Below are 23,602 nucleotides of genomic sequence, written 5' to 3'. Positions count from 1 at the left end.
TAAATGTAGAGATATAGTTAAAATCAGTCCCAGCCAATGAACTAAAACATACACTGTTTTGGTAGTGACATGAAAGTATTTTTTTTAAACTTCACTTTTTAAAAGAACCAAAAAGATCATTTTAAAAACAACAATGGAATACAAAAAATTATTTTAATATCATTTTCATAAATGGGTTCGGGACAGCCACCCCCCCAATTGAAGGTAACCACTAAATGATGGTTTTATATATATTAATCTTATTAATATTTTAAATATTATTGTGGGTTTCAATAGATAATAGAAGGATCTTAGTAAACATCTAAGATTTGAATACTTAAAAATAAATGTGTTTTTTGGTTGTGGGACAGCAGTTTGCACCAGTTCTGTAAAATGGCACGTATACAAAAGGATTACAAAAGACATGCAGCCTAAATGGGCATCATTCATATTTGGACAGACAGAATGAAACTCTAGCTTGCCTATGCAAAAATCTGCTCCTGATCACGTCTTAAAATCACATCTTATATCTGAGATATAGTTCACAAAAAATGTCTTTTTGTCCATACGAGGAAAATCAATGGGGTCCAATATTGTTTTGGGCTCTTGTGAGCTGATAAAGTGGCGTTGGGGACGCCATGGCTCGTAAGACACACTTCTCCATTATATCATGTTTCCACTCTAGAAATTTTCTCTGGAAAAAACTCAAGGGCCCGTCGGCAGTACCACATTTATCAATTAACACCGTCAGTAGTAATGGAAATGGCATAATTGATTGCAGCTGTCCATATATGTGCTGCTTTTCCTGCAGGTCATTTATATCGTTGTGCACGCGGAGGAAACATAAAATTACGTTTAATCAACGCAAAGGGATTTTCTCAAAATTCACCATACAAGTACAACCAGAGAGGCCGTAAAGTGACTTGACTGACGGGCCTGCATGAGGCTCGAGAATTCTAGGGCGTAACGGATGACGTGACGGCGCGCGGTGCCCCCGTTAATGCTCGTCCAGACACGCGACACACGTTCCAAACCCCAAAATGGCACGAGACGCATTCCAAGGAAAAACCTCCAGTCTGCGAGATGACATCATAAGTGCTCAGGAGGACCGGGAGTGACCTCATAATGACTTCCTCCGGTCGGGCCCCTCTTAGTGGACTTGTCAGACGCTCAACATTGACGAGACATCAGAGAGCGTCTGTCCCACCATAAAAAAAACTGGTATTTTACAAGCTCCATTAGACAGTGGACAGTGAATGGGGTTTTGTTAAATTCAGGTTATGCACAGAGAGGTTTCATGAAGTGTTCCGTATATTTTGCATCGCGGCGCTCCATAATTGGAGTATGACTTCAGACGGTGGCATTGAAACTGTCTAGTAAGAAACCCTTCAGAGGCTCTGGATGTCTATCATGGTGTGTCTCGCCCACAGGCCTATGTGTGTGTGTACCTGTGGTTTTCCTGTCGGTGAAACCCAATAACAGTCCCATTGCATCATTTTGAATAGTTTCAGGAGAAAATGGATGCAGTCTTGGCAGTCAGCGAGTGTTTCCATTGCTTTCTCCGAACCGTTTTCCTCCTCTGCTCGCCCTCCCCACAGGGAAAACGGTCAAAACAAACAGCAAATAGTTGGTGTTGAGAGACTTGGGCACTTGGAAGGCCACATTCCAGCATAAGTGGAAAAAATTAGAGTCCCTGCCGGAGTGCTGCAGCTCCCGGAGGCTTTGATTCACTAAGTTAATTTGGGATAGCCTCTGAGAGCTGTAGGATTTCAAGCTGGCGAGTAACAACGTTGTCAGCGGGTTTTCTTCGGAATGCCCCCACGTCAAGAACGTTCTCTGACCCGAAACCCCAGCAGCCCACCTGAACAGCAGCTGTGCCAGTTTTCCAGATACACTGATGGGTTTTTAACTCGAGTAACCCACAAGGTAACTGCTGCCTGAAGCTTTTCATTTAATGAAGTAATTGCATCTTAAATTGTACCTCTGAGATTGTTATTTCCATCAGGTTAATAAAAATGTTATTTTGTTGTTTCCATTCAATTTCATTGCGAGGAGCTACAACATTCTGCTAAACGTCTCTTTTTGTGTTTCACAGGAAAAAGAAACTAAGAACAGAACGGTGAGTATATGATGACAGAATATTAAATTTTAACATTAACTGTCCCTTTAAAATATTACATTTGGTAGTGCACTGCCTGGCCACCAGACAGCGCCACCTATTGGTCATAATGTTTGATCATGTTTCCATGAGTTCAGCTACATTGAAACTGGTGTTGTACATTATCAATTTAATTCAATTCACATTTACAGTTGAAGTCAAAAGTTTACACACACCTTGCAGAATCTGCAAAATGTTAATTATTTTACTAAAATAAGACAAACAAAATGCATGTTATTTTTTATTTAGTACTGACCTGAATGCAATATTTCACATAAAAGATATTTACATATTGTCCACAAGAGAAAATAATAGATGAATTTATTAAACTGACCCCGTTCAAATGTTTACATACACTTGATTCTTAATACTGTGTTGTTATCTGAATGATCCACAGCTGTGTTCTTTTTGTTTAGTGATGGTTGTTCCCAAGGGATAGAGTCACTTGTTTGTCCTGAACAGTTAAATTGCCTGCTGTTCTTTAGAAAAATCCCTCAGGTCCCGCAAATTCTGTAGTTTTTCAGCATTTTTGTGTGTTTGAACCCTTTCCAACAATGACTGTATGATTTTGAGATCCATCTTTTCACACTGGGGACAACTGAGGGACTCATATGCAACTATTACAGAAGGTTCAAACACTCACTGATGTTTCTGAAGGATACACGATGCATTAAAGCCAGGGGGTGAAAACTTCAGGGTAAAGATCAGGGTAAATTTCAGTTATTTTGTCTTCTGGTAAACATGTACGTATCTTCTGTAGCTTCTGAAAGGCAGTACTAAAAGAAAAAATAAAAGATATTTAGGCAAAATCAGAAAAGTGTACACATCTTCATTTTGTTCAAAAGTTTTCACACCTGGCTCTCAATGCGTCATGTTTCCTTTTGGAGCATCAGTGAGTGTTTGAACCTTCTGTAATAGTTGCATATGAGTCTCTCAGCTGTCCTCAGTGTGAAAAGATTGATCTCAAAATCATACAGTTGATAATTGATAATGTATGTAATCTTATTCAGGTCAGTACTAAAAAAATAAAACGCATTTTGTATGATCCCTCTAATTTTGGTAAAATAATTAACATTTTACAGAGTCTATAAGATGTATGTAAACTTTTGACTTTAGCTGTATATCACATATTATATCATTTCAACACATTTTTACAGAAACCGCATGTTACCAAGTCTGACCTGACCTGATATTTAAATGATTCAGATAAATTTACTACTCTTTTTCCACAGATATATTTCTGGTTCTCGGCGTACCTCTAACCGAAAGTTCCACTGTTTTCAAAGCCAAACGATGACATAACCTACCCACAAATAAACATGCCACATCACATCTTTGTTGATGAGTGTTATGAGTTTTGAGGACATATTTTAACATCCAACTGTCTAGCCTGGTTTTGATGACACGGTCAAGTTATTCAAATATATAATGAATAAAATTCACAGCAATCAATTGCACGCACTATTTGTAAACAGAATCATTTTATGTTAGTCAGACAGTGAAAATAAAGTCAAGCCACTGTAAAATGTGACAGGCATGGGAACGGTCCATCAGTCGAACATGCTGCATTACTGCACTGTGTGTTTCCATTCTAGACAGTTGTATTGATTGTAATGCAAACAGTGTAGTTGTGTTTAGTCTTGGAAGGCCGAGTTGTTGTTGCTAAAAACTTCCAAAACTTGGCTACCAAAAAACATCTGGTTTGTGAACAGATTGGCCACCTGCATTAACACCCTGTCAGTGGAAAAGAGACTTTCAAAAGAACCTGTTACCTTATGTACTACAGCGCCTTCAAACAGAGTGTGTTTAGATGCTCAAATATAATTTCATATTAACTAGTTGATTAATTTAGTAGATTCTTGTTTCAGCTGGGCTGGAAAATAGTTTAAGACAATATTTCAGCTTGAATATTTCAGGCTAAATCGTTGTTTAGAGAAGTTTTGACAAAGATCTCATTTGTATCCTCCAAAGAACAGCACAACATGTATTTAGACACATTGCACAAGCTCATGAGGAGTGAATCTTTTCAGCTGAAAGTGCAATGTGGATATTGAACCTTAAAATTTCCTGATAATTTACTCACCCCATGTCATCTAAGATGTTCATGTCTTTTTTTTTCAGTCGCAAAGAAATTAAGGGTTTTGAGAAAAACGTTCCAGGATTTATCTCCATATAGTGGATTTCAGTGGGAGCCAATGGGTTGAAGGTCCAAATTGCAGTTTCAATGCAGCTTTAAAGACTCTAAACAATCCCAAATGAGGAATAAGGGTCCTATCTAGCAAAACGATTTCTAAAAAACAATAAAAATGTAAATACTTTTTAACCACAAATGCTTAAAAATTAAACATTTAACTCCATCTCATTTTCTTCTGTGATTTTAAAATCATCCAACATCATTGTTCTACCTTTTTTGGTAAAGGGCGTTTGACTTTCTGTGCACGTTCGCTTGGTAAATACTGGGTTGGTGCTTCCGCCTACGTGACGTGTGCATGATTACATAATGAGTTATGGTCAAGCTAGTGCAAGATGAGCATTTGTGGTTAAAAAGAATATAAATTTGTATTTTTGGTTGAAAATAACAGAACGTTTCACTAGGTAAGACCCTTATTCCCTTGGCTGGGATCGTGTAGAGCCTTTAGAAGCTGCATTAAAACTGCAATTTGACCCGTTGATCCCCATTAAAGTCCATTATATGGAGAAAAATCCTGGAATGTTTTCCTCAAAAACCTTAATTTCTTTTCGACTGAAGAAAGAAAGACAGGAATATCTTGGATGACATGGGGGTGAGGGAATTTTCATTTTGGAAGTGAACTTCCCCAGAGACTTAGCTCTCTGAATAACCCACTACAATTATACGTGAAGGGAATATCTCCCAGAGCGAGTGAGTTTTTTTTTTTTTTTTTACGTGAAGCTGTAGCCTGAACGGAGGCGGATTCTAGAAGGATTGAGTGTACCAGCAGACTAGTCTGTCAGTTTTATTGTACTGGCTGAACACTGTGACTCATGTCAAACATCTGATCCTTTGGCTTCGAAACCTAATTATTCATATTCAATGTTAGTGTGGTTCTGCATGTAAATGATACCAATGCTGGATCCCAAAGCTTTAAAGTCAACATGAAATCTGAATTGAGTTGGTTTGAACACTTACTGTGAACAATTCATCAATGAATGTTGGTTTTAATATTGGATGAAAATGTAATAATAACTTTACGTTTCAACTAACATCATTAATTCCTCTTATTTTTCAGCTTTCTATCATATTGAGCCACTTTTCACCATTCTGGTTATCCTGTTACACACAGAAATATGATGTAAAATAGTTGGGAATGCACTTTCTAGCTATTCCAAACTTCATTCTTTAAGGTACACTGTCAGAAAATAAGGTACAGTTCTGTCGCTGGGGCGGTACCCTAAGGTACAAAGTGAAAAGATAATACTAATATGTACCTTTAAGTTACCAATTTGTACTGTTCAGGGGTAGGTAAGGTACAAAATATGTACCTTTTCACTTTTGTACCTTAAGGTACCGCCTCAGCGACAGAACTGTACCTTTTTGTCTGAGAGTGTAAGACTTATCTAAAAAACTCCAAAGTAACATACCAGCAGATGAAAAATATCATTTCGTCTGGATTTTATTGTAAGCAACAGTGATAAAATGCTTTACCAGGTGAGCCTCAGTCGTGTCTGGGTCAAACGTTTACCCACGCGAGCGTGTTTGGCCCGTCAGTAGGGCTTCGGTCGTGAATATGACAGGCTATTTTGTTGCAGGACTTTCAGGAGCAGAGATGAAGCTTTTACGTGACCAAATGAGAAATCCGAGCCTGAACATTCGCCGTGCGAAGCCAAAGATGGATGGATGGTTCTTTTTGCGTTTTAGTCGTTGACTCATTCCAAACAGTAGCAGCCAAACATATTATTGACACAGTGAGGGCACATTAATATTTTCCTAGCATCTCATTTGAGAAGCGTTGTCGTTCTTTTTTGGAGTTCCTCGGCCTCATCATGACCACAGTTAAGAGATGAGGCTTTTTCATTGGAATCTGGAGGATTGCGACTCCAAGCCAAGTGGTTTTCTAAAGGGGTCTGGTCCTGACGCAGAAATGCAACCTGGTTTATCCGAGAAATCAATGCAGTCACTAGCTCAGTGTTAATGTATAAATAAACCAGTGTAAATCTCCTCTTAACCACACGCCAGCGCTCAAACTGAATTCTTTATGTTTTGGGCCTTTAACAGATGCTTGTTTCCTTATATGGCTCGATTTAAGCTGGAAATAGACTAAACACCTCTTTGATCAAAGATCCTTCAATTTAAAATGATATTCGCACCCCATTGTATTTCTGTAATGTGACCTTTTTGAGTGAAACAGATTATTCAGTATGAAATATATGAAGAATGCGCTTTATTTTGTATATTTTTATATTTTATTTTATTATTAATTTTTTTCTCTTTTGGAGCAACATGCACTGATGAATCATTTACTTTAAGACCAGGAACATGTATTAAAAAAGTAAATGGATGTCATGTTGACTTAAATGGCAGTGAAAGTTATTTTAAGCTGAGGTGATTGTAGTTCCAGTCTTTAAGTACTTATATTATTAATTGTTCTTCAGTGTGTCTTCCTTAGGAAGGTGGAGGGGATGCAGGGATACTCAGGTCCCATCGATGTAGTAGCACAGTATCCAGCAGAGGCTGAACTCCAGAATCCGTCCTGGGCCAGACTGTTGTCTCACACAGATCTTCAGTCTGTCCATGCTGACAATGGAGCCCTTCTTCAGCTTTGAAGACTTTGGCAGATGCTCCAAAAAAAGGAAACACATTCCTGTTGTTTTTTTTTTTTTCTTTCTCTCTCTCTCTCTCTCTCTCTCTCTTCTTATTTTGCAGCTTTTCTTCATCCTTTTGGAATTTTGGAATCAAGCAAAAGTTGGGAACTTAAGGTAATTATTTATTTATTTATTTTGGAGGCCTTAAGTACTCAATAAAGGCAAGACACTACATGCATAAATGAGGTTCAGTTTCTCCATTAGCATGTTCTTTGTAACTATAAAAAAGACATTTATATTTTGTATCCCTATAAAAAAAGAAATTTATATTTTGTATTTTTGTATGGCTATTTTACAGTGTATAAAAAATAGTTTTTAATCATATATAATTTTTCCCAACCTTGTATGTGACCCTTGGACCACAAAACCAGTCACAAGTAGCATGGGTATATTTGTAGCAATTGCCAACAATACATTGTATGGGTCATGTTTTTTTTATGCCAAAAATCATTAGGATATAAAGGATATAATATGCATTGCTAAGGACTTCATTTGGACACCTTTAAAGGCGATTTTCTCAATATTTGGATTTTTTCGCACCCTCAGATTCAAGATTTTCAAATAGTTGTATCTCGGCCAAATATTGTCCTATCCTAACAATAGAAAGCTTATTTATGCAGCTTTCAGATGATGGATAAATCTCAAATTTAAAAAAAATGACTGGTTTTGTGGTCCAGGGTCACATATGTAGTCTTATTTTTTTATTAACACATATTTATTTCATTTCATTTCGAACAAAACATAATTTAAAACAAAAATTATATAAACACGACAAATGTGTTGCCGCACCAACAAAAAACACGTCCCAAAAACGTAATACATTACAGAAAATGTTCGGAAAGGAGTGCTTATTTTTATTTTTAGTGCCTAAAGCTTATTTTTCCCCACCCCCTATACAATTCCATAATGTTCCAGTATGTCTTTTAATATATTATCTCGATATTTAGGGCAACATGTGAATAAGAAAATATTCTAATAATGAGAATAACTTGTAAGAATTTCATAAGAATATGTCATTTTTCTTGCTCAGCTATAGTGTCTCGCCAACATTTAAAAATGTGCGCTGTGTCCTGATGTTTCTTACAGAAGGCATTCAAGAAATCAGTGTTTTTCTTGTAAAAGAAGCAAAATCCGTGTCTTTTACAGGAAACAATTTCAGAGTCACTCAAGTATAAATTATTAGTGGTATTATATAAACTTTTCGTATCTAAAAGACCAAGATGTCTCTTAAACAGACTTAAAACTTGCAATTATGACCTCAAAAATGCACTAAAATCAAATGTCCACATAAATGAATTGCTGAGTCCCAGGAGGTTAAACGCACGGAGAGAGAGAGCACAGGAAATGTCTCTAGATGGACTTTCCCACATAAGCAGCAAGGCCCTATGCGCTTTAACCGCTTGGCCACATCTCTGACGTTAAAGACCGCTAAAGAGTATCAAAAGAGGGCAGCCAGATCTGATCCTCCTTGACCCCAATTTGCCGCACCTGCAGAAAGGCAAACGCTGGGAGTTTACGGCCGTTTAATTGGAGGGAAAACAGCCCTGTGAACTGCTGGCAGCCGCCTTCATTCAGATCTGTTACAAATTACCACTAAATAGAGGAACCTTTTTCATTTTCCCCACACATGTGCTTACAACCCTGCGATGACATCATGGCACTCTAGCCGTGCAGACGGTGGTGGAAGTGAAACCGCACCGAAATTGAGTTGCCTGAGCTAATTTAGAGAAAAGTAAAAGGCTGTTCTCTGGTTACTTTAAGCAGCACATTTGATATGAAAGGGGAAGCCTTGAAGGAGAGGCCCGTCGGCGGCAGTCTCTTATTATCTGGACACGCACTGACCCGTAAGTGTGCGTGTTTGTTTCAACAGAAGCACCGGTAGACTTTCTCACCTACTCTGGCATGAGTCATGCCGCTTTCCTGTGTGTGTCTGAGTTTGTTTTTCTGTGATTCTGAAAGTGGTTTGCTGATGTTTTTCACTATGTGGTTGATGATGCAATTTTGGGCATTTAAGAGCCTCGTCTAACCAAATAATTCCTGAAAAGATACAAGCCGCAACAGATATTAGCTGTCAAACTAAACAAATGTTAGTGGTTTTAAAAACCTGTGACACTTCTTGATTCATTTTGTTGTAATACCAAGCGTGTTTTTAAAGGGATGGTGCAACCAAAAATCATATGTCATTCCAAACTTATTTAAATTCATTTATTTCAAAAGGTGAATGTTTGATCCTCTCAAAGTCAATAGCACTGGATAGTGATAGTCATAGATCTCCATTATGCTTTCATGAGAGTGCATAAAAGAGAAGCTTCATATGGAAATCTATTTCCATCTCAGAATAAAAAACGGTAATTAGTTGTGAGGGGAAAAAGAGAATTTTGAGATGTAAACTCGGAATTGTGAGAAAAGAATTTTGAAATGTAAACTCGGAATTGTGAGGGAAAAAACTGAATTTCAAGATGTAAACTCTGAATTGTGAGAAAAAAGAATTTTGAGATCTAAACTTGGAATTGTGAGAAAAATGGAATTTCAAGATGTAAACTCAGAATTGTGAGAAAAGAATTTTGAAATGTAAACTCGGAATTGTGAGGGGAAAAAACTGAATTTCGAGATTGTGAGAAAAAAGAATTTTGAGATGTAAACTTGGAATTGTGAGAAAAACGGAATTTCAAGATGTAAACTCGGAATTGTGAGAAAAAAAATTTTGAGATGTAAACTCGGAATTGTGAGAAAAAAAATTGAATTTCGAGATGTAAACTTGGAATTGTAAAAAATAGAATTTTGAGATGTAAACTCAGAACTGTGAGGAAAAAAGATAATTTTAAGATGTAAACTCGGAATTGTGAGGGAAAATGTATTTTGGGATGTAAACTCGGAATTGTGAGGGGAAAAAAGAATTTCGAAATGTAAACTCAAAATTCTGAGGAAAAAAAGAATTTAGAGATGTAAACTTGGAATTGTGAGAAAAAAAGAATTTTGAGATGTAAACTCGGAATTGTAAGAAAAAAGAGAATTTTGAGATGTAAATTTGGAATTGTGAGGGGGGGAAATGTATTTTGGGATGTAAACTCTGAATTATGAGGGGAAAAAAGAATTTCGAGATGTAAACTCAAAATTCTCAGGAATAAAAAGAATTTTAAGATGTAAATTCGGAATTGTACGGGAAAAAAGGAATTTCGATATGTAAACTCAGAATTGTAAAAAAAAGGAATTTTGAAATGTAAACATGAAATTCTTAGGGAAAAAAGTCAGAATTCAGAGTTTATATCTCGTAATTCTGTGTTTGTATAGGAAAATGTCACTAGCTACATTTACATGCAACCGAGTAAGCTGTTAGTAATCTGATTGGTGGCTCAGTCAGAGTGAATATACTTAATATAAACTCTTCAAATTATCTGATTCAGCTTGGTCTAAATTTAATTTCAAATAAAATTGAAAGGTGGTGTAGACCTGAAATAATCCAATAAAGAGGAAAAAACTAAACTCTTGAATCCAACCCTTTTCTCAGTTAAATACAAAAATACTTCACATTGTAATGCATATGTTTACATACACACTGTAAACTGTTAAAAATGATATGATCCATAAGTCATGGCAGCTTATGTTTTTACAGTAATTCAACAAAAGTTGAGCAGTTTCAACTTTTTTTGTAACCTATATGAAATTCAACATTATTTTTAAAGTGAGGTTTTTTTTTTTAAATGACTTACAACCAAGTTAATTATACTTATATAATTAAGTATAAAAAGCAACTGAACTTATATCGTTATAAGTTCAGTTGCTGCCTAAAAATTTTCAGTTGAAATATATGAACATTTTTCACAGTGTATATTCATTTCCACCTTTTAAAGTTTATGACTTTGGAATACATCTAATGCAAATATAAACAAATCGGATTGCAAAGTTTAGGGTTCATACTAAACAAAGCTTTTAGAATCTGAAATTGGATTGAATTGATTTAAACATACCTACTGTGACAGGTCTGGAATGACATGATGGTGAATACATTATGGGAGAATTTTCATTTTTGGGTGAACTATCCCTTTAAGCGAGTATAATATTATGCGTAGTCTGTTGTGTATATAACCTGTAGTGCCGAAGTTCACTCTCGTAATTTGGGTTGTAATTTGAGGTTTGTGAAATTCTCCACACAAGGTTAGTAGATTATGATGGAGAGGCCATCCTAGATAATTGAACATCGTTAACATTTAGTCACATATTCAGCCCGCGGGTCTGTTTCTGTGCTTTTTTAACTACAGAAAGGTCATACAGTAGTTTAACACAACTTACAATAGCATTTGTGGGCCTGGCTGAGATTACACGTATCCCATGATTCCCCGGCACAGAATTCTCTCTCAAACAGCACTTATGGGAGTTTTCATGTGGAGGTTTAAGGATGTTGTACAGATTAATAACTCCTTTTTTAGGTCGTACCTTAAACACTCAGCTCTGCCGTGTGGGTTTGTCAGGGATATGTTGAAGAATAAGCCAGCGGGCGATAAAAATACCTCAGTGCCCACGTCCTGGCTCATGCTGCCTTTTTCGGCACCAATTCTTCTGTAAATTGACATCGGCATCTCTCTGAAAACAGGATGTGGGGAGCGAGTTAAGCAGCAGACGGATGACCAGCGCTGGCCCGGCTCCTGTTACCCTGTTTTCTACTCTGTCAGCCTGCTGCTTCACTTATGACGGTCGGCCCGCCTGCAGGGACTGTTATGAAATGGAGCGTGTCTGTCTGTCACAGGCTGTGTGTGTGCGTCTCCATCTGTAGGCCTCAGTTCTAAACTAAGTTTGAAGAGAATCGATACAAACAAAACAATCATCAGTTTGAATATTTATAAGTTAAAAGGTCATATAGTGAAGTATTTCATTATATTTGTATTCATGTAGCTTAAAGGAGAGCATGACTGCGAATTTGCGATCACATTCCACTGCCCTCTGAAATTTCACAAGATCAGTGGTTCCGCGTAAAGGCTAAAAAGTTCCCAGCGCAGTTTTGCTCATTTTTCCTAATTTGCCACACTGACCGACAGACAGCTGCTTGGTCAGATTTGAAAGACATAATCGGAATTGTGAGATGTAAACTCAGAATTGCCAGATACACACTCAGAATTGTGAGATGTAAACTTGGAATTGTGAGATCTAAACTCAGAATTGCGAGATGTGAACTTGAAATTGTGAGATATAACGAAATGGGAATTGTGAAATATAAACTAGGAATTGTGAGGTGTAAACTCGGAATTGCAAGATGTAGCATGGATTTATGAAATGTAAACTCGGATTTGTGAGATATAATCTCTGAATTGTGAGATGAAAAACTCGGAATTGTGAGACAGAAACTCGAAATTGCAAAATATGAATGTGGAATTGAGAGATATAAACTCGGAATTGTGAGATTAAACTTGGAATTCCAAGATGTAAACTCTGAACTGTGAGATGTAAACTTGGAATTGTAAAATATAAACATACTTCGCTACACTCGACATAAGACAGTGGGAAATATTTTGTCTTCCTGTGAAATTTCCATTTGCTTGGGTTCATATTGAAATGACTGGATTTCGTCCATGAAAATTTATACACCAATAATCAAATGGAATATTTACCAAAAAAATGGTCATATATAGTGAAATATTTCTTCAACTAGACAGTCATTTTGATTTTATTTATATATATTTAGATTGTTTCATTTAGCTTAATAAAGTTTTTATTTTTATATATATATACATTTACTAGGTCAAGTTTCACTTAATATTACAGTAGGTTTATTTGAGGTTTGGGATTTGAACAAACTTTATAGGAAATGTGCCTTTTTCAATGTTAAATGTGAGCAGAAAAAAGACAAAAATATATAGCTTTTCAATTTTTCCTCACTTAACCTCCTCTCCAAGATGCTCAGCTTTCTCCCATCCCTCTGTTCTCCTCCAGTCTTCTTCGGTTGTTGCGAGACCCCCTGATTTATTCCCCCAAAAACCTTCCTGCTTCGGCCCGGGCCTAATCCCCACCCCAGCTGTGGGGTCCCGCCTGGGTCATAAATCTGAGCCCCTAAATCCTTACCTGGACAGTGTTCAGAAAGTGCATTCCCTGCAGGAAGCTGGGGGTGTTTGTTGCTGAGATGAGGGGGACGGAGCAACGTGATCCTTAAGCTAGCCTAAGTGGTTTGCACCAGCGCAAATCCGTGCATTTCTCTGTTGCACACTACATCACTCACATTCAGACGGGAAGCATTAGGAAAGTGTTCCTTAGCTCTTGTTTTTTCCTTTTCCGTGCTTGTTGATCAAGATGATGAAGCAATGTATTTTCATATAACAATGCATTGTGGGGAACTGGCCTCTTCCCACAGGGTTAAGTGGTATTCCCTCATCCTGCAGGATTGTGATTCTTAATGTACTATGTGAAGGGTTTCGGAAGCGTTTTTACAGCATCCCTGTTCTGTTTGTTTGTTTTACTGCTGTACTAATAGGTTGTGGCCTACATTTAAAAAATGAAAACATTTTCTTGTAAACAATAATCTTCCAAACAACTTTGGAAAAAAAAATTACAGTGTAAAAGTGGATCACAAACAGCAGGAAAAAACTATGCAAATAGAAAAATGAATGTTAAGCAACTTTATAAAGAAGGGGAAAACACTTCCACATCTTTTATTATTGGCGCAAAAGTTGTGCGATGCCAAGGTTATGGGTTCGATTCCCAGACAGTCAATGCATAAACTGATGAAATCTGTACTTTGAATGAAAGGTTATTCTCTTTGCATAACGTGGCTGCCAAATGCATAAATGTAAAGTCAGAAACCATTAACAAAACTACACAAAGTTCAAAAAATATGACCCAGACTACTATTAAATACAGCTTCACTTCCAATAAGGGTTAAAATGGCTTGTGTGGACCACATTGTGTTCTGTCTAGTGAATTATTGGCTGCTGAGAGCATGAAACTATTGAAATTCAAAAGACATTTAAAAACCATAATGGTCTATTCATTCTGTCTTGTTAATATTTTTGTATAATTTTGCATATTATTGTCATTCATGCTAATATTAATACATCAGAGTTTGATTTTAGGGCATTTAGTCTCTTTCATATGATTAACAGTTTAGTTCTGCATTCGGACACTATGCTGATCTGCGTCCTGAAGCAAAACTGGTTGGTTTCTTTTACAGGCAGAGAGACGTTGTGTCAATCACAGATTACAGCCTGCGGGACCTGAGGCGGGCTGTTGAAAATGAACCGTGGTGTTTGTTGGACCGCAGCTCTCTGGCCGGTAAGAAAATAAGCTAATGGGTGCTTTGGGCTTCAAAGCAGGGGACGGTCAGACCCCCTGAAGGCAGCAGCGCTAGTCTGAGGAGAGGATGGTTGGCAAGACTGGCTGTCTGTTGTACATTAGCTGGATTTCATTTCAGATGGTCTGTAATTATACGGCTGATGGGGGGGGGGAAATGGTTGGTTGTGCCCTGTCATGATAAAAGCCAGTAAAGGGGTGGAACTTGAGGACGTCAATGTCCACGTACGCACTGCGAAGTTTAGTAGTTGTCACTTGTGTAAATAACACAAAAACTCGCGTGTGCACTTGTAGCCAATGTGTGCGTTCTAAATGCCACATCATCAGACTTCCTATTGGACAATGAGGAAATAATAACCCAATTAGATCATGTCTTGGAGTTTCTTCAGTGGATTGAACATCTGTAAAGTCCTTGTGTGACCTCACAGGATCTTTAGATTAGAGTTTATCCCTTCAGCTGAGTGAATGTAACTGCATAATGACTGGCCCCCCCTCACTGCTGATGAGGCAATTTTCCCAAAACTCACTCAAAATTAGTCACATCTCCACCATCTCAAGAATTCGTCTGCAGGCTTCTCCATTCACTCACTTTATCCCTTCATTAGGTCATCATCCAGCGTATGTTTTTCCTTAGGAGTGATGTGAGGTGACTCCAACCTCCAATTCTTCTAAAATAAACAAAATACATGCGTTCTTCATTACAGAGGCGCTAGTGAAAAGTTCACTCAAATCAATATTTATAATAGTACGGAAGCCCTTTTCCACTGCTGAATAAAAAAATTTTTATCTCACAATTCTGACTTTTTTTTCTCAGAATTGCATGATACAAACCCCTAATTCTGACTTTTTTTTTCTCAGAATTGATATAAACTCGTAACTCTGAGTTATAAAGTAACAATTCTCAGAATTGCGTGATGTAAACTCACATTTTCAAGTTCTAAAGTCAGATTTGCAAGTTTATATCTCGCAAAAGAAACTTACCAACCTGAGAAAAAACGACTGATGTTCTCAGAATTGTGAGTTTATATCTGTTTTTCTCAGAATTACGAGATATAAACTTGTAACTCTGAAAACATCAGTGTTTTTTCCCCTCAAAATTGGTCTGAGAAAAAAAGTCAGAATTGCAGAATTGTTTTTATCTCGCAATTCTAACTTTATTACTTTTTTAAATTGTTGTTGGAAGCCCATTTCTGCCACTGAATAAAATAAAAAAAATTAATTAAAAAAATTTCATTTTTTGACTTTTTTATCTCACAAGAATTGAGACAAACTCACATTTGTGAAAAAAAGTCAGAATTGTGAGATCCAAACTTGAATTTGTGAGAAAAGTCAGAATTGTGAGTTTCATCTCACAAATTCTGACGTACTGAGCTACTTTTTTAAAATAATTGTTTCATACAGACATTTTTATGTGGAAGCCCGCTTCTATCACTGAATTTTTTTTTTTTTAAAGGCTATTGCAAATTTTTTTTCTCAAAAGAACTGTTAGATACAGACAGAGGTTGCGTTAGACTTTAACATTGTCTGTTATTTTGACGGACAGGGTCGTAAAAATTCTGTCATGATGTATTATTACCCGTCATTTTAATTTTCATATTTTAATTCTAATAACACATTTAATAGCTTTTATTTTTATTTACATTTTCATTTTTAATTATGAACCTACAGGACAATATAGGCATATAGGTTATGCATTTATTTTGAAGAGAACTGATGAACAGAGACTGTGCTTCACTTTTTATGTTCAACACCACACCTGGCAGTGACAGCAGAGGCTAAAACAACAAAATACGCTAGGGCTGGTTAAAAAAAAAAATCAATTTCTCAACTTTAATAGATTCTCATTTTTATGAACCAATATCGATTCTTAAATCCCAATCAGTCTTTTGGTCTATGCTGTTTTCAGTTGACATTGCACCTCCCATACAATAAAGCACAATAGGCGAAGTTTTGTGCTTAGTTACTTTTTTATGAAAAAGTCTCAGATTTTAAATTCTATCAATTTCATTAGTAAATTCAAGCAATGAATACCACTTTAGCACTCTTTAATGTGGCGCGATAGATCGCTGGCTTAAACTGGGTACTCGCCTGTATGTAATGAAAAGATTTGTGACAGTTTCATTTTTGTTCTGGATCCCGTGCTTTGCTGCCACACTGGAGCTCACTCACCACCAACATTCCGTAACTGACAGAATAATTAATGCGTCCTCTGGATTCAAACTCACATTTGCAAGAAAAAAAGTCAGATTCGTGAGATATAAACTCGCAATTCTGAGAACATCAGCCACCCACCCCCCTCAAAATTGGACAGAAAAAAAATAAATAAATAATTGAAAGATATAAACTTGCATTTACAAGAAAAGAAGTCAAAATTGTGAGATATAAACTTGCATTTGTGAGAAAAAAAGTCAGAATTGCGAGATTAATATCATGCAATTCTAACTTAATTACTTTCCTAAATTTTTGTTTAATACAGCCATTATTATAAGGAAGCCCATTTCCGCCACTAAATAAAAGGGTTATCGCAACTTTTTCTCACAAGAATGTGAGAACAAGTCAGAATTGCGAGATGTAAACCTGCAATTGCAAGCAAAGGTCAGAACTGTGAAATATAAAGTCGCATTTGTGAGAAAAAAAGGCAGAATTGCAAGATATAAACCTGCAATTGAGAGAAAAAAAGTCAAAATTGCAAGATATAAACTCACATTTGCAAGAAAAAAGTCAGAATTGCAAGATATAAACTCGCGTTTGTGAGGAAAAAAAATTTAGAATTGCAAAATACAAACTCAAAAAAATATATATATATATTAAAATAGTGATATAAACTCATTTGCAAGGAAAAAATTTCTGAATTGCAAGTTTATATCTTACAATTCTGACTTTATAATATGTTATTACAGTATAATATTGAAAATATTATATTCAAATTATTAAAATTTCCGCCACTGAATAAAAAATAAAAGGTTATTGTGACTTTATATCTCACAAGAATTGAGAAAAAAGTCAGACAATTCTGACAAGTAATTCTGATTTTATAACTCGCAGGTGTGGGTTAATATCACGCAATTCTGTCTTTATTTTTTGCAATTGTCAGTTATGCAATTACAAGAAAAAAAAAGTCTGAATTGTGAGATAAAAAGATGCAATTACCTCTTTTTATTTTTTTATTCAGTGAAACGGGCTTCTGTATAATAATGTCTGTATGAAACAACAATTAAAAAAAAAAAGTTAATGCACTTGCAGTGGAAATTCAAGATGAGTTTGTTTCTTCAGATTTGGATTTGGAGACATGTAGCATTACATCACTTGCTCACCAGAGGATCCTCTGCAGTGAATGGGTGCCGTCAGACAGTCCAAGCAGCTGATAAAAACTTCTCAATAATACACAAGGAGTCCACGCTTGAGAAGCGAAAAGCTGCATATTTGTAAAAAACAAATCCATCATTAAGCATGTATTTTTAAAGTAGAAAGAGTGGAATGTTGTTTTTAACCTTTAAAGAAACCAGAAACACATTTTGCCATTTAAAATGCACAATAAATATAGCAAGTCACAATTAATAGCATGTTTCCCATCTTCTATAGTGCAACTGAAAGAACAGCCAAACCTCAGTCTCACACTCCTGCTCCCACAGCTCAAAAGCTGAGAACAATCAATTTGACACAAAAAATGAGCAAGCAAAATCTTAACAATTATATCAATTTACTGCGGTCGTAAACTTTAGTGGAAATGTAAAACCTGATGTATGTCTGAACCAAATACAATTCATATTGAATGCAATCAATCTGGCCACCTTAAGAGAGCCATGAGGCTTTGCTGAAATGAGTCGTGGCCTCCAGAGGGCTCTTAAAAATCGAGTATCACACTTAAGGTGGTCCGGTTCAAGGCAGCGTGCTAAATGGGAGGCAGATGCTTGTGTGTGAGCACCGGCCCATTCCATTTGAGTGCTTTTGGATACAAATGTGAATCTAAATCTGTCAGTGAGCATCAGTTGCTGTGCACATCACCTCTCGCTGAAGCAGAAGATGGTGAGATGTTCACAGATTCTCTTCTGTCAGGCTCCTGAGGGTAGCACCTTGAGTAGTCTCCTAAAATCGGTGTCAGTATATCAGCAGAAGCAATCCAAATGATCCAAGCTCAGGCCTAGAAGAAAGAGAATATCTCCACAAAAAAAAAAAAAAAAATTACATTTAAGCTTATTTTACCTTCTAATTTTAATTACTGTAATGAATCTTTTTTTATTATAATATATATTGGCAATATAATAAATTCTGTTTTTTTTGTTTGTTTGTTTATTTATTATTATTTTTTGCATAATGAGAATTGAGTAGCAAAGAAAATAATGCAAAAGAAAGTTAAACAGAATATTTCTTTAATGACAAGTTTTCATTCCTACTCCATTTTTAATGTAACAATATACTATTAATATTACTTAGTTTATTAAATAATGTTTTTATTAAAACATATAGGCTATATATAATAAATTGTTTGTTGTTTCATTGTTTTTTGCTTAATCGTGACATTTTACCTTCCAATTTTAATTACTGTAATGAATCTTTTTTTATTATAATATATATATTGGCAATATATAAATTCAGTTTTTTTTTGTTTGTTTGCATTATTTTTTGCATAATGAGAATTGAGTAGCAAAGAAAATAATGCAAAAGAAAGTTAAACAATATTTCTTTAATGACAAGTTTAAACTTTTTTTTGCATTATTTTCATTCCTACTCCATTTTTAATGTAACAATATATTATTAATATTACGCAATTTATTAAATAATGTTTTATTAAAATATATATAGGCTATATAATAAATTGTTTGTTGTTTCATTGTTTTTTGCATAATCGTGACATTTAAGGTTATTTTACCTTCTAATTTTCATTCTTTTGTAATGTACAAAATTGACTAATACAATGATTTTATATAAAAAATAATGATTTTATATAACAAACTAATGTAGAACATAATTTTACATTTAATCACTTGTGTAATGTATTAAATAATAATTTTCATTATTATTTTATATTATTATTATTATTATATAGTCTATATGTAAGATTGTGGGTGTATGTGTATATATATAAGCAAAAACTGTAAAATATATTTTTTATTGTTTTTTTCATAATGAGAAATTGAGTGGGAATGAAAATAATGCAAAAAAGTTTAAGAATCCTAATTCAAACTGAATTTTTATATTAAAAAATAATAATTTTATATAAAATTATATTTAACTTGTATAATGTATTAATATTTTTATTATATATTTTTCATTTTTATTATTATTATTACTACTATTATTACTAGTCTATATGTAGAATTGTGGGTGTATGTGCATACATAAGCAAGAAGTGTACTTTTATTTAAAGTTTACAAAAACTAAAAAACTGTTTATATTTAATAAAATTGTTATAATAATATGAATTATTTAAATGTTTTATTCTAAATCATATATTACAAATATTATTAATATTTATATATTAATGTAATCTCTAATTAAAACTAATTTATGCATTACATATATTGTAAATATATATTAATATAATTTCAATGTAATAATATATTAATATTACTCAATTTATTAAATGTTTTATTATAATATATATATATGATCAAGTTTATTGTTTTTTTTAATTATTTTTTTGCATAATGAGAATTGAGTGATAATGAAAATAATGCAAAAAAAAAAAAAAAGTTTAAGGATCCTAATTTAAACAGAATAAAATTTCTTATTTCTTTTTACTAAATTTGTGTGAACTTAACCCAAAATAACAAATAAATAATTAAATATTTTACTTTTCAGAGTCCAAATATGTTGTTCACGTGGTTTTTGTCAATTGATTCTTTAATAATAATGTGTAGTGCCTTAAATATAAAAATGTGCAGAAAACCTTGAAAGTTCACTGGGGTTAGACGCAATGTGACCAGCTTTTGTTTCTGCTCCTCAGACAGGCTCAGACGACCTTGGCCGGTCCCACTTTTGACTGACTGCATTAGACTGTGTTTTGTTCCGAGACTGAAAGGGATACCGGGCTGACGGCGGCCTCTCGATCCCGCTGAAGGATCAGGTACCGTTTAACAGCGGAAGCGCGAAAGCCGCAGATTCCACAGCGCCACTCAACGTGTCACGGCGAGAGCGCACGGAGGGCGGCAACGGCACTACTGGGCTCAATCACTTGAATTTCTCTCATGTTTGCCCCCACGCTGACACTCCCAGTGCTGTTGACGCCCCTCGATCCATCTTCATCGGCCAGCGGAGCTCCGTGACCCTCCGGATGGGGCGGACCAGGCAGCGCGACATCACGGGTCTTTAAAAGGCCATTCGTGGGAAAAATGGGCAGAAACCTTCACGTTGACAAAGCGCTAAACTGTGACATGCACTAATGCACATGTGGTTTTGATTCCTTGTCCCACGTTAATGGCAAATGTCAACCTGAAGTAATAACTTTCGTCTATGCGACCGAATGAAAATGGTCAAATTTATGACATTTATTGTTGAACAATGAAATTCACCACCAAACTAATTATTTTCCATATATTTATATTAAAATATTTTATATTATCGCGAAATAATTCAACTTTAATTATGAAGTATTTTAAAGTATTCTAATATATATTATTACTGTTCTGAAACGTGTGGTCAGTAAGATTTTTTTATATACTGCCCTCCAAAAGTTTGAAAAACACTTCTGACAAAGTGTGGTTTTGGATGATATCAGCATAAATCCTTATCATTTTTTGGTGCAAATACATTAAAGTAAGTTGACATTATCGTTGAAGACCAGCAATAATAATTTTCATTTTGATTACATAATAATGGCAATATACACGTCAAAGTCAGACATGCCCCTTTACCAGCTGTGATGCCTGGTTACTGGTTTAAACTTGGCCCAGGTTTTTAAAAGATTTTTGGGTCAGCACACCTTAATAGCTTCAACAATTGATTGCCAATTAAGTTTAGAATACAATGAATTTAGGCCCAGATTATGCAGAGCTGTAACAGTATGAATGGTTTATGTAATAACATATGTTTTCATAGTTTGTGTTGTCCCTTATCAGTGCAAATTTATCACAAATTAAAAAGGATTCATGCCAATATTGTCCAAAACCCCACTTTTCTAGGGTGTTTCCTATCATTTGGAGGGCAGTGTATATATATTTTTATGCACTTAGGCTGCATTTATTGCGTTAAAAATACAGTAAAAACAGGAATATTGTGAAATATTATTACAATTTAAAATAACTGTTTTCTATATTAATATATTTTCAGTTGTAATTAATTCCTGTGACCAAAGCTGAATTTTCAGCATCATTACTCCAGTCTTCAGTGTCACATGATCCTTCAGAAATTATTCTAATATGCTGATTTGCTTGCATTACAGTAATATTTTTTTGGAAACTGTACAGTTATTTGAAATAAAAAAACGTTTGTAACATTATAAATGTCACTTTTGATCATTTCAATGCATCCTTGCTAAATAAAACTATTAACTATTAATAAAAAATCTTACTGACTCTACTTTTGAATGGTAGTGTACTGTATATATTAATCAACATCATGCCACAAAAGCTTCTACTGAACCTGACATGCTCCTTAAAGAGACGGCCAAAAATAAATGACGTTTAGGACTTTTAACTGCGGTATTCAAGGTTGCAATGAAAATATTATTGTTCTGTCATTGACAGAAATATGAAGTCCAAACAAAAGGAGAACTTGAGCGTTCAGGAAAGAGTGTGGTTTATACCACTGCACTAAACATTTCACGATCAAATTTGGTGATTTACAAACTGGGTCGTTTTGATGAGATGATTGGGGACAGAGGAAGTGTGCGTACACCTCTTTTTTCCCTCAAAGTGTTCACTGCGCTCCTGAGATGCTCAATTGTGGTTTACAGCTGTTTAAACACAAAGATATTCTCACTGTGGTCAGTATAAGGAACCCAATTAGGCAGTAAAGTTGAACTGTAGAGGGGAATAAAAACTCGAGGAGGATCCAAGTCAGTGAACTGAGGTGCCTGCTGTAGTTGCCAGAGGTCGCCATGAAGTGGAGCCATTTGGCATCGAATGTTATTCTGGTGGGACGCAGGAGCTTTATTTCCCGCTCCAAATACTGGTGTTACCCTGATTTATGGGCAATGGGGTTTATGATATGAAACGTGTCAGTTTTAGGTTAAAACTCATGAGAAGGTGAGAGAGAATTCGCAAATATATCACCCGTCACCACGTAAGAAACACACGGTGAATTTGGAAATCCTCTTTTTCCGATAACAAAATTAGCTTCTCAGGTGAACCAGCTTCACACAGCTGTACTGGACGACTAGAGAATATCCAATATTTCCATTGACTTTAAGTACATACTGGTTTCAGAATTGCTGTAATATGTAGATTTAAAAATGTAAACAACCATTTGATGCCCTTTATTGGTGAAGTGTTGTAGTTATGAATCATTTTTTAATAATAACTTTATGTAGTGTTGGAAAGTTTAATTCATTTTACTAAAAGAGTTTGTTCACTTGGACAGTTCATATAAAAAAAAGCATTATAGGTCTTCTTTTGTGCTGAGAAATATTTTCTTATATAAAACAATCATACAAATTAACACAAAATGATATAATAGTTTATTTATATAGATGTAAATGGGGTTTTTTTATCACCTTTTAGTTAAACCATCTTTTTTGTGCTAGGAAAAAAATGGCTTTGGTTTAGTTATACTAAATATTATTAATAAACAATATTTTAAAAGATAATGCCCCAAAATATTTAAGATTAGCTACATAATGTTACATTATGTATTAGTATTTGTTAATTTAGTGTGGCTGTTTCAAAAGAGCTTGAATGTAGTTTACATTACTAGTTGCTTGGTGAACTAGTTTTAAAAAGTGTGAATGTAGGTTTACATGCTTTACTATTAGATTGGTGATTGGTTTAAAAGAGCCATAATGTAGTTTTAATTAGTTTAAATTACTAGTAGCTTGGTGAACTAGTTTAAAAGGATCCTAAATGTAGTTGTACAAACTTTAACTTACTACTAGCTAGGTGAACTAGTTAAAAAGAGCTTGGTTGTGGTTTTACAGACTTCAAATGACTAGTAGCTTGAAGCTTGGTGAACTAGTTAAAAAGAGTTTGGTTGTGGTTTTCAAACTTTACATGACTAGTAGCTTGAAGCTTGGTGAACTAGTTATAAAGAGCTTGAATGTAGCTTTACATACTTTACCAGTAGCCTGACGAACTAGTTAAAAAAGAGCTTGGCTGTGATTGTACAATTTTTAAATGACTATTAGCTATAAGGTATTACATACTTTACTAGTACCTAAGTGAACTATTTTAAAAGGAGCTTAAATGTAGCTGAATATACAGGTGCATCTATATA

At 35.0% G+C, this 23,602-nt stretch overlaps 1 long non-coding RNA gene across 1 annotated transcript; it reads left to right on the top strand.

Annotated features, from left to right (window-relative positions):
- The first annotated feature begins 1,043 nt into the window (after positions 1-1,043).
- On the top strand, positions 1,044-21,691 carry LOC127182033 (uncharacterized). The gene is made up of 5 exons (XR_007829842.1): positions 1,044-1,905; positions 2,075-2,098; positions 6,749-7,072; positions 14,115-14,215; positions 20,181-21,691. It is a non-coding gene; the product is annotated as an uncharacterized LOC127182033 (long non-coding RNA).
- Positions 21,692-23,602: the final 1,911 nt, after the last annotated feature.

Source organism: Labeo rohita, chromosome 19 (assembly GCF_022985175.1).
Source record: "Labeo rohita strain BAU-BD-2019 chromosome 19, IGBB_LRoh.1.0, whole genome shotgun sequence".
Classification (NCBI taxonomy): Eukaryota; Metazoa; Chordata; class Actinopteri; order Cypriniformes; family Cyprinidae; genus Labeo; species Labeo rohita.
Note: the sequence above shows the minus strand (reverse complement) of the source record. Positions and strands in the feature narration are given on the sequence as shown.